Below are 7,153 nucleotides of genomic sequence, written 5' to 3'. Positions count from 1 at the left end.
AGTTGCTTACAATTGCCTTCCCTTCCTACAAGACACCCTGTGAACTAGGTGGGGCTGAGAGAACTCTGGGAGAACAGATCAGGACTGTGACTGGCCCAAGGACACCTAGTTGGCTGTATGTGGAGGAAAGGGGGATCAAACCCGGCTTGCCAGATTAGAGGCTGCCACTCTTAACCACAACACCAGACCAGCTTAATTGTTCTAGTTATGTATCCGTGTGACTTCTGCTTTTGTGGAGTTTAAATCAAAAATAAAACAAATGAGACACGGTAATTTAAAATAATATTTCTTCTCCCCAAACCCTCCGCCGTACAGAACAATACATAGATTTATACAGCGAACAGATAGACATAAGAGTGAACAGAAAGGTGGGGCTTTTCCGCATTCTGGTTTCACTGGCTGTTTTCCTGTCTCACGTGCGTTTTGCTCCCTCTTGTGGTGGATTCAATATCAAACAGCTTGACTTCTACCCTATCTCCCATAGAGCTGCAAGAATACAAGGTGATAACAGCCAGGAAAATCTTGTCCAGCTCTCCCTCTCCTGCTTGTTTCCATTCACTGATCCTGGCACTGCTAAGCTAAACCAAATAGTCCTTGGGGGTGTGAGAGGTCCCACCTGCTTCTCTCATGTGTGTGTGTGCATGTGTGCATGTCCCCAAGCTGCAGCACCAAATCTCCAGAGGTTTCACAACCTGGATCTGGTCGGTAGCCAGGGAAGGGGGGCTGGCAACCCCAGGAGGCAGGAAAATTCCATCTGGATCCCACCAATTGCTGTGCAAATGAACACACCACATGTAACTATATTAAACTAGAACTACAGATAACAGTTGAAACAAGCTAAGACTTTTACTACTCAGCTAATGAAGTCCCTGCAGCCTTAGCACAATTCACAAAGCAAATTGGCATATTTAGCTCCATCAGCTTAACAACACAGTATCCACATCCAGAGAAAATGAAAAACAAGTTCAGGGCTCAGTGCCTACACAGTCACTAATTGTCATGTTGCTGACAGAAAACAGACAGCCCTAAGCAAAGATACACAGAAAATACCTAATTATCAGGCAGCCACCTGACCAGGGATGCTAACCTTCACCCTATGAGCAAGCTGTAGGGTGTACAACATCCCTGTAGGGTCCCATCACAAGTCCCTTAACGCAGTTTGGGAGCAAAATTGTGGCCCTCCAGCTGTCCATGGACTACAATTCCCATGAGCCCCATTCAGGGGCTATATCTTTCAGGGGCCCAAGGGATTTGTAGTCCATGGACAGCTGGAGGGCCACGATTTGCCCATCCCTGCTCTAGGGTCAATGAGATGGTCAGGGTCCCTATCTCACTAATTCTATGGTGAAGAGACTTCCTGTTTGAGTCTCGTCAGGAGACATCGCATAGAACGCTATTTCCAACAATTAGGAATCTATTAGGGTTGGGAACTTCGGCATCTGAAGCGGCCGTTAGTGCCGCGGCACTGGCTGCTTAGGGCGCGAACGGCTGCTTCGGACACCGAAATGCCCAACCCTAGAACCTACCACTCTCTCTCCTTTCTATCAAGCATATTATTTCCTAAATAAACCTTTTGTTGTTGTTAGGTGTGAAGTCATGTCTGACCCATCGCGACCCCATGGACAATGATCCTCCAGGCCTTCCTGTCCTCTACCATTCCCCGGAGTCCATTTAAATTTGCACCTACTGCTTCAGTGACTCCATCCAGCCACCTCATTCTCTGTCGTCCCCTTCTTCTTTTGCCCTCGATCGCTCCCAGCATTAGGCTCTTCTCCAGGGAGTCCTTCCTTCTCATGAGGTGGCCAAAGTATAAACCTTTACCTGCTCTTTAATCGGGTTGTACACCGTTGCTGTGTTCATTACTCTGCCAACATAGAGAGTATACCCTCTAAAGCAGCCGTTTTGTGCAGGGAAACTGGTATCTAATCTAACGAGGCTGGCACTAGCTCTGCGTGTTTGTTCTGTAACACTGGTACTCATTTAACAGGTGAGTGGTGTTTCCATGAAAAACCTTCCCTGTCTCTTTCCCGAAAAAAGTCTACAGAAAAATAAAACACTGAATCACTGAGAATAAACAAACCATGTCAGAGTGCTTTTCTCACCATTTTTCATTGACATTTTGTAATGGTTGCTGGTAAATCTCCACGGAAGCAAGTTTCTATTTTGACAGAAAGCCATACCTGTTATCTGAACTGGCTCAGATAATGTCACAGTGTTCTACATTGATTACGTCCCGGGGCCAAAGTGCCAAAGTGCTGGAGTATCTGAAACGATCCTAGTACAACTTCCAGCCTGTAGTTGAGGAGATCCCAACCTGCCCTCTTCAGTGGGAACAAGATCACCTGTGAAGATCACCTGTGATTCTATTGCTGAGGGCCTTTCTTCTCCTTCAGGGACTGGGGACAACACTGCTCTGTTTTACTTTTGAAGAAAATTCTGACCACCTGTAAACTTTCTTGTACTTTCTTCTTCCCTTTGTCCCCTCACATTTCCTGGCCCACTTAAGTCATTGTAATAATTCCAACATTAGCTAGCTCAAGGTATGTTTTCCCACTGTTCTCTACTGAGAAAACAGCTGTCACAAAGGGGAAATGGAGAAAAGTAGGTAATTGTCAGCAGGTTGCAGTTCTCCAGTCTTCATATTACAGCATGGCAACCCTAAAACCCAGTGAGTTCTGTACATTATTTAGTATAATGTACATCAGGGGTAGTCAACCTGTGGTCCTCCAGATGTCCATGGACTTCAATTCCCATGAGCTCCTGCCAGCATTTCCTGGCAGGAGCTCATGGGAATTGAAGTCCATGGACATCTGGAGGACCACAGGTTGACTACCCCTGATGTACAGAATGCATTTGGATCTTCTCAACAAAAGAAACTAAATTTGGATGTTATAGGATACTGTTAGTCCTTGCTACTCTCACCCTGATGCCTGCATTTCAATGGCACAGATGAAGCATTGTTGGTCACCTGGCATCACGGCCCTTCCCCAAGTTCTTGGAAGAAAGAAAAAGACCATTTCCAGCAGTCTCTTGCCCACTTCTTTGTTTGGCTCCACACACACAGTAGTTTCACATCACCTCCCTAGCTCACCCTCTGTGTCCCCCCCCCCCCATTCCTTTCCCTTAGGTAACTTCATATAATAGTGAATCATTAAAGTTCTAAAACTCAAATGCTATCCTGGGTTTTTAAAATATTTTTCCTATTAATGGTCTTTTTGTTATTCCCTTAGAAGAAAGTTCAAAGTTTCAGTGTGTTTTCATTTTTTTAATTATTTGTACAGGGGAAATGAATTCAGGAGAGAAAGAGCCCCAGAAGGTTTTGCACTTTCAGATTCTCAAAACAAATCCAAACTGCTTCATTTAGACCAGTGGTCCCCAACCTCCGGTCTGGGGACCGGTACCGGGCCGCAGCTCCTCCTCATCCTCCTCCCCGGCTTCTGCCTCGGGGGCTGCCCTGCCACTCTACCGCTGGCTCACCTTTGGTGCTCTCCAGCGGCTGCCATGGCTGGGGCTCCCCCCTCGGCATAACACTGCGCAGCTGCTGCTGGCAAGAGCCCCCCAGTGGGTGGCGGGAAGTCAGGGGCGCCAGCGGGAAAGCAAATGGAGCAGGGGCTCAGTCGGCAGCAACGTCCCTCGGCAAAAGCCTACTCCCCCCCGGGCCTCAGTAAAATTGTCAAGCGTTGACTGGTCCCCGGTGATAAAAAGGTTGGGGACCACTGATTTAGACCACATGTACCACAGAAAACTATGCAGCAGTTTCCCTTTCTCCTTAATAATGTCTTACACTAAGCACCTTTTATCCCAATTCATCCTAAAGGTCCTTCCATAGATTCAGCAGACCTCAGTGCTTGTTGCCAAATATCCAGCTATTTTGGGAGCAAAACCTGTCAACAGTAGAAGAGCACAAAGAAATGATTAGAACTTTAACTGATACCAGAAGACAAACTGGGCTACTACACAACATGTGCATATATAAGGAAGCTTCCAGAGACTAGATGACCCATGAAGTCCCTTCCAACATGACATTACTTGAATGGTAAATCACATACCCAAATCAGTTCGATATGCACAACTGCTAAGCCTATTGAACAGTTGTTGCATACGGGTAAAAAAACCCAAGTGGAATCAGTTCCTTTCTCCACTAGCAAAATTCTTTTACCACACATAACCTCTTTGTAATTTTCTCATACGTAGATCGTATATTTTTAAGACATTTAAATACTGCACACAGATTTATTTGGATGAGCATATATCTGGCCTAAAGGTAAAGGTATCCCCTGTGCAAGCACCGAGTCATGTCTGACCCTTGGGGTGACGCCCTCTAGCGTTTCCATGGCAGACTCAATACGGGGTGGTTTGCCAGTGCCTTCCCCAGTCATTACCGTTTACCCCCCAGCAGCAAGCTGGGTAATTTATTTATTTTATTTATTTAGATTTATATACCGCCCTCCCCGAAGGCTAATCATTTTACCAACCTCAGAAGGATTGAAGGTTGAGTCAACCTTGAGCCGGCTGCTGGGATTGAACTCCCAGACTCATGGATGGAGGTTCAGACAGCATGTCTGCTGCTTTACCACTCTGCACCACAAGAGGCTCATATATCTGGCCTACATGCACCAAAAAGCCATTCTCAGTCTTGGATACACATCATGAATCCCAAGCCCATTAAAATGTTGGAATAGGCAATGTCTGGTGTACAAAGATAGGAAGAGAAGAAGAGCCTGAAGGGGGCAGTAAGAAGACCATTAGATAGGTCAGTGAGGTCAGGACCTTTCTCTCCTGTTAAGTGTTACTTCTTGTCAGTTTCTAGATTGCTACTCTTAGGGGCAATTTCCTGCTTCTTCTCAGAAGCTTCTCTCTCATTCTCTCTCTGCTAGTCAGCCATATAGTCAGTCTATCTGTACTCTGGACTATCAAGTATTGAAAGGTTATCACTTGGAGGAGGGCAGGATGCTGTTTCCGTTGGCTGCAGAGGAAAGGACGTGCAGTAATGGGTTTAAACTACAAGTACAACGATATAGGCTAGAAATCAGGGGAAAAAATTTCACAGTTAGAGTAGTTCAGCAGTGGAATAGGCTGCCTAAGGAGGTGGTGAGCTCCCCCTCACTGGCAGTCTTCAAGCAAAGGTTGGATACACACTTTTCTTGGATGCTTTAGGAAGCTTTGGGCTGATCCTGCGTTGAGCAGGGGGTTGGACTAGATGGCCTGTATGGCCTCTTCCAACTCTATGATTCGGTGAAGTATGATCGTTCCTTTATAAGCCCTTTTGTCCTAATCCAAAAACACAGTATGTGCATATCTATGACTTACTCTGTTAACAGAAAATGCATGGGCAAAGGAAGTCGCCTAATCATGAGTCAGCCTGTTGATTGTATCTGGAATCAAAAAACAGCAGCTTTAAACATGCACTATGCTAAAAGAAGAGTCTCAAAGCGGCTTACAATCGACAACCCACAAGAGGCCCCCTGTGAGGTAGATGAGACTGAGAGCACTCTGAGAGAACTGTGAGTGGCCCAAGGTCACCCAGCTGGCTGCTGTGGAGGAGGAGTGGGGAATCCAACCCAGTTCTCTGCTCTTAACCACTACACCAAGCTGCAAAACATGATTATGAGTACAAGTAAGGGAATAAGGAAGTGAAGAGGCACATATAGCAGATTTCAAAGCCAATGTAATTCTACAAATGAGAATTGCACGAGGAGAACTGGCTGCAACTCGATGGGATTTCCTCCAGTTTGTCCTCTCCCCATATTTTGCAGAATAAATTTAATCCAATTAAAACTAAAGCAAAAACTGTTATTTAATTTGGCACTAATTTACTTTCCCCTTATATCTGTATACTCTTACGATCCCTGTTCCATTGTCTGAGGGAAGTGTGCATGCACGCCTTGAATAAATCTGTTTAAGTCTTTCTGGACATCTAGGCCAAGCCTACAAAAAAGGGGCTTCGGGTTACTTTCTGACACGGATCAAAACTAACCAACAAAAACAACAACAACAAAAACCAGCACATCTGACTTCTTTGTGCGTGGCGGCCAGCAAACCAGATGTATAAGCCTTTCCATGGGGCCAGAGTGCGTTCTGCTAAAGACTCTCCTTGGATTTTAGCAGAAGCGATACGCTGTGGAGTTTAAATATGAACTCTGAAAAGAAGAAGTAGCTTCCCAGGAAGGGAGGCCTTGGGCAAGGACCCAACAGAGCAAAATTGCTTCACCTGCCCTTGACAGCACAGCCTGGCCCAATCTCTCCAGAGATTTCCCAAGGGGGAGCTGGCAAGGGCCTGCGCCGCCCCCAGAATGCAATGCATTTTTGCTTCCGCCAAGTAGCTCGCCTGTCCCTCATTGCCCTCACAACGCTCCTGCGAGGAAGGGCACGCCGAGAGTGAGCGACGTGACGCCAGCAAAGCACTCGCACTGCGGAGCCCCGACGCCCCGGGCCGAGCCCCGATCTCTCCCATTCGCCAGGCCTGAACAGACGGACCTCTCTTCCGACTGGCAGCCTCGCAGCCCAATGACTCGCCGGAGCCCCTCCGCCCTGGGCCTGTGACAGGCGCCGGATGCAGCAGCGGCAGCAGCGGCAGCAGCAGCTCCTCCCCTCCCTCCCTCCCTCGTGGGGAACTGCCACGTCGAGGCTCCGGGCACACCCTCCCCGGGCTGCCCAGGCGCAGGGCTCGGAGCGACGCGCCTCCAGCTGGGCGGCCGGGCGGAGAGGCAGGCAGGGAGAGTGCAGCCGGGGCTCAGAGCCTCCCCACCACTTGGCTGCAAGACCAGCCGAGGGTGATGCAAGGGCGGGGGGGCTTGGGCGTGCATGCACGCAGCCTCAGGCATTCCCAAACAAAATCAGAGTCCAGGGGCGCCTTTAAGACCAACAAAGATTTCTTCAAGGCGTGAGCTTTCGAGTGCAAGCACTTTAGTGCTTGCACTCGAAAGCTCACGCCTTGAAGAAATCTTTGTTGGTCTTAAAGGGGCCCCTGGACTCTGATTTTATTTTGTTGCGCTGCTTCAGACCAACACGGCGACCCACTTCGTGAAGAAGCGCGCGTGCACGCGAAGGCTCCCCCCCCCCTTGCATAAAACTGTGTCCCGGCCTGGACTCCAGCTTCATGTCCGCGTTGCACACGGAGGGGTCCCTAGTCAAACGTCTGCCTTGCAAGGAC

At 48.1% G+C, this 7,153-nt stretch overlaps 1 long non-coding RNA gene across 1 annotated transcript; it reads right to left on the bottom strand.

Moving 5' to 3' along the window:
- Positions 1 to 2,889: 2,889 nt before the first annotated feature.
- Positions 2,890 to 6,561, bottom strand: LOC143844560 (uncharacterized). Its single transcript, XR_013234033.1, has 3 exons — positions 6,478 to 6,561; positions 5,311 to 5,375; positions 2,890 to 3,884 (listed from the first exon to the last, which is right to left on the bottom strand). It is a non-coding gene; the product is annotated as an uncharacterized LOC143844560 (long non-coding RNA).
- Positions 6,562 to 7,153: the final 592 nt, after the last annotated feature.

Source organism: Paroedura picta, chromosome 9 (assembly GCF_049243985.1).
Source record: "Paroedura picta isolate Pp20150507F chromosome 9, Ppicta_v3.0, whole genome shotgun sequence".
NCBI lineage: Eukaryota > Metazoa > Chordata > Lepidosauria > Squamata > Gekkonidae > Paroedura > Paroedura picta.
This window is presented reverse-complemented; position numbering and strand designations above follow the sequence as displayed.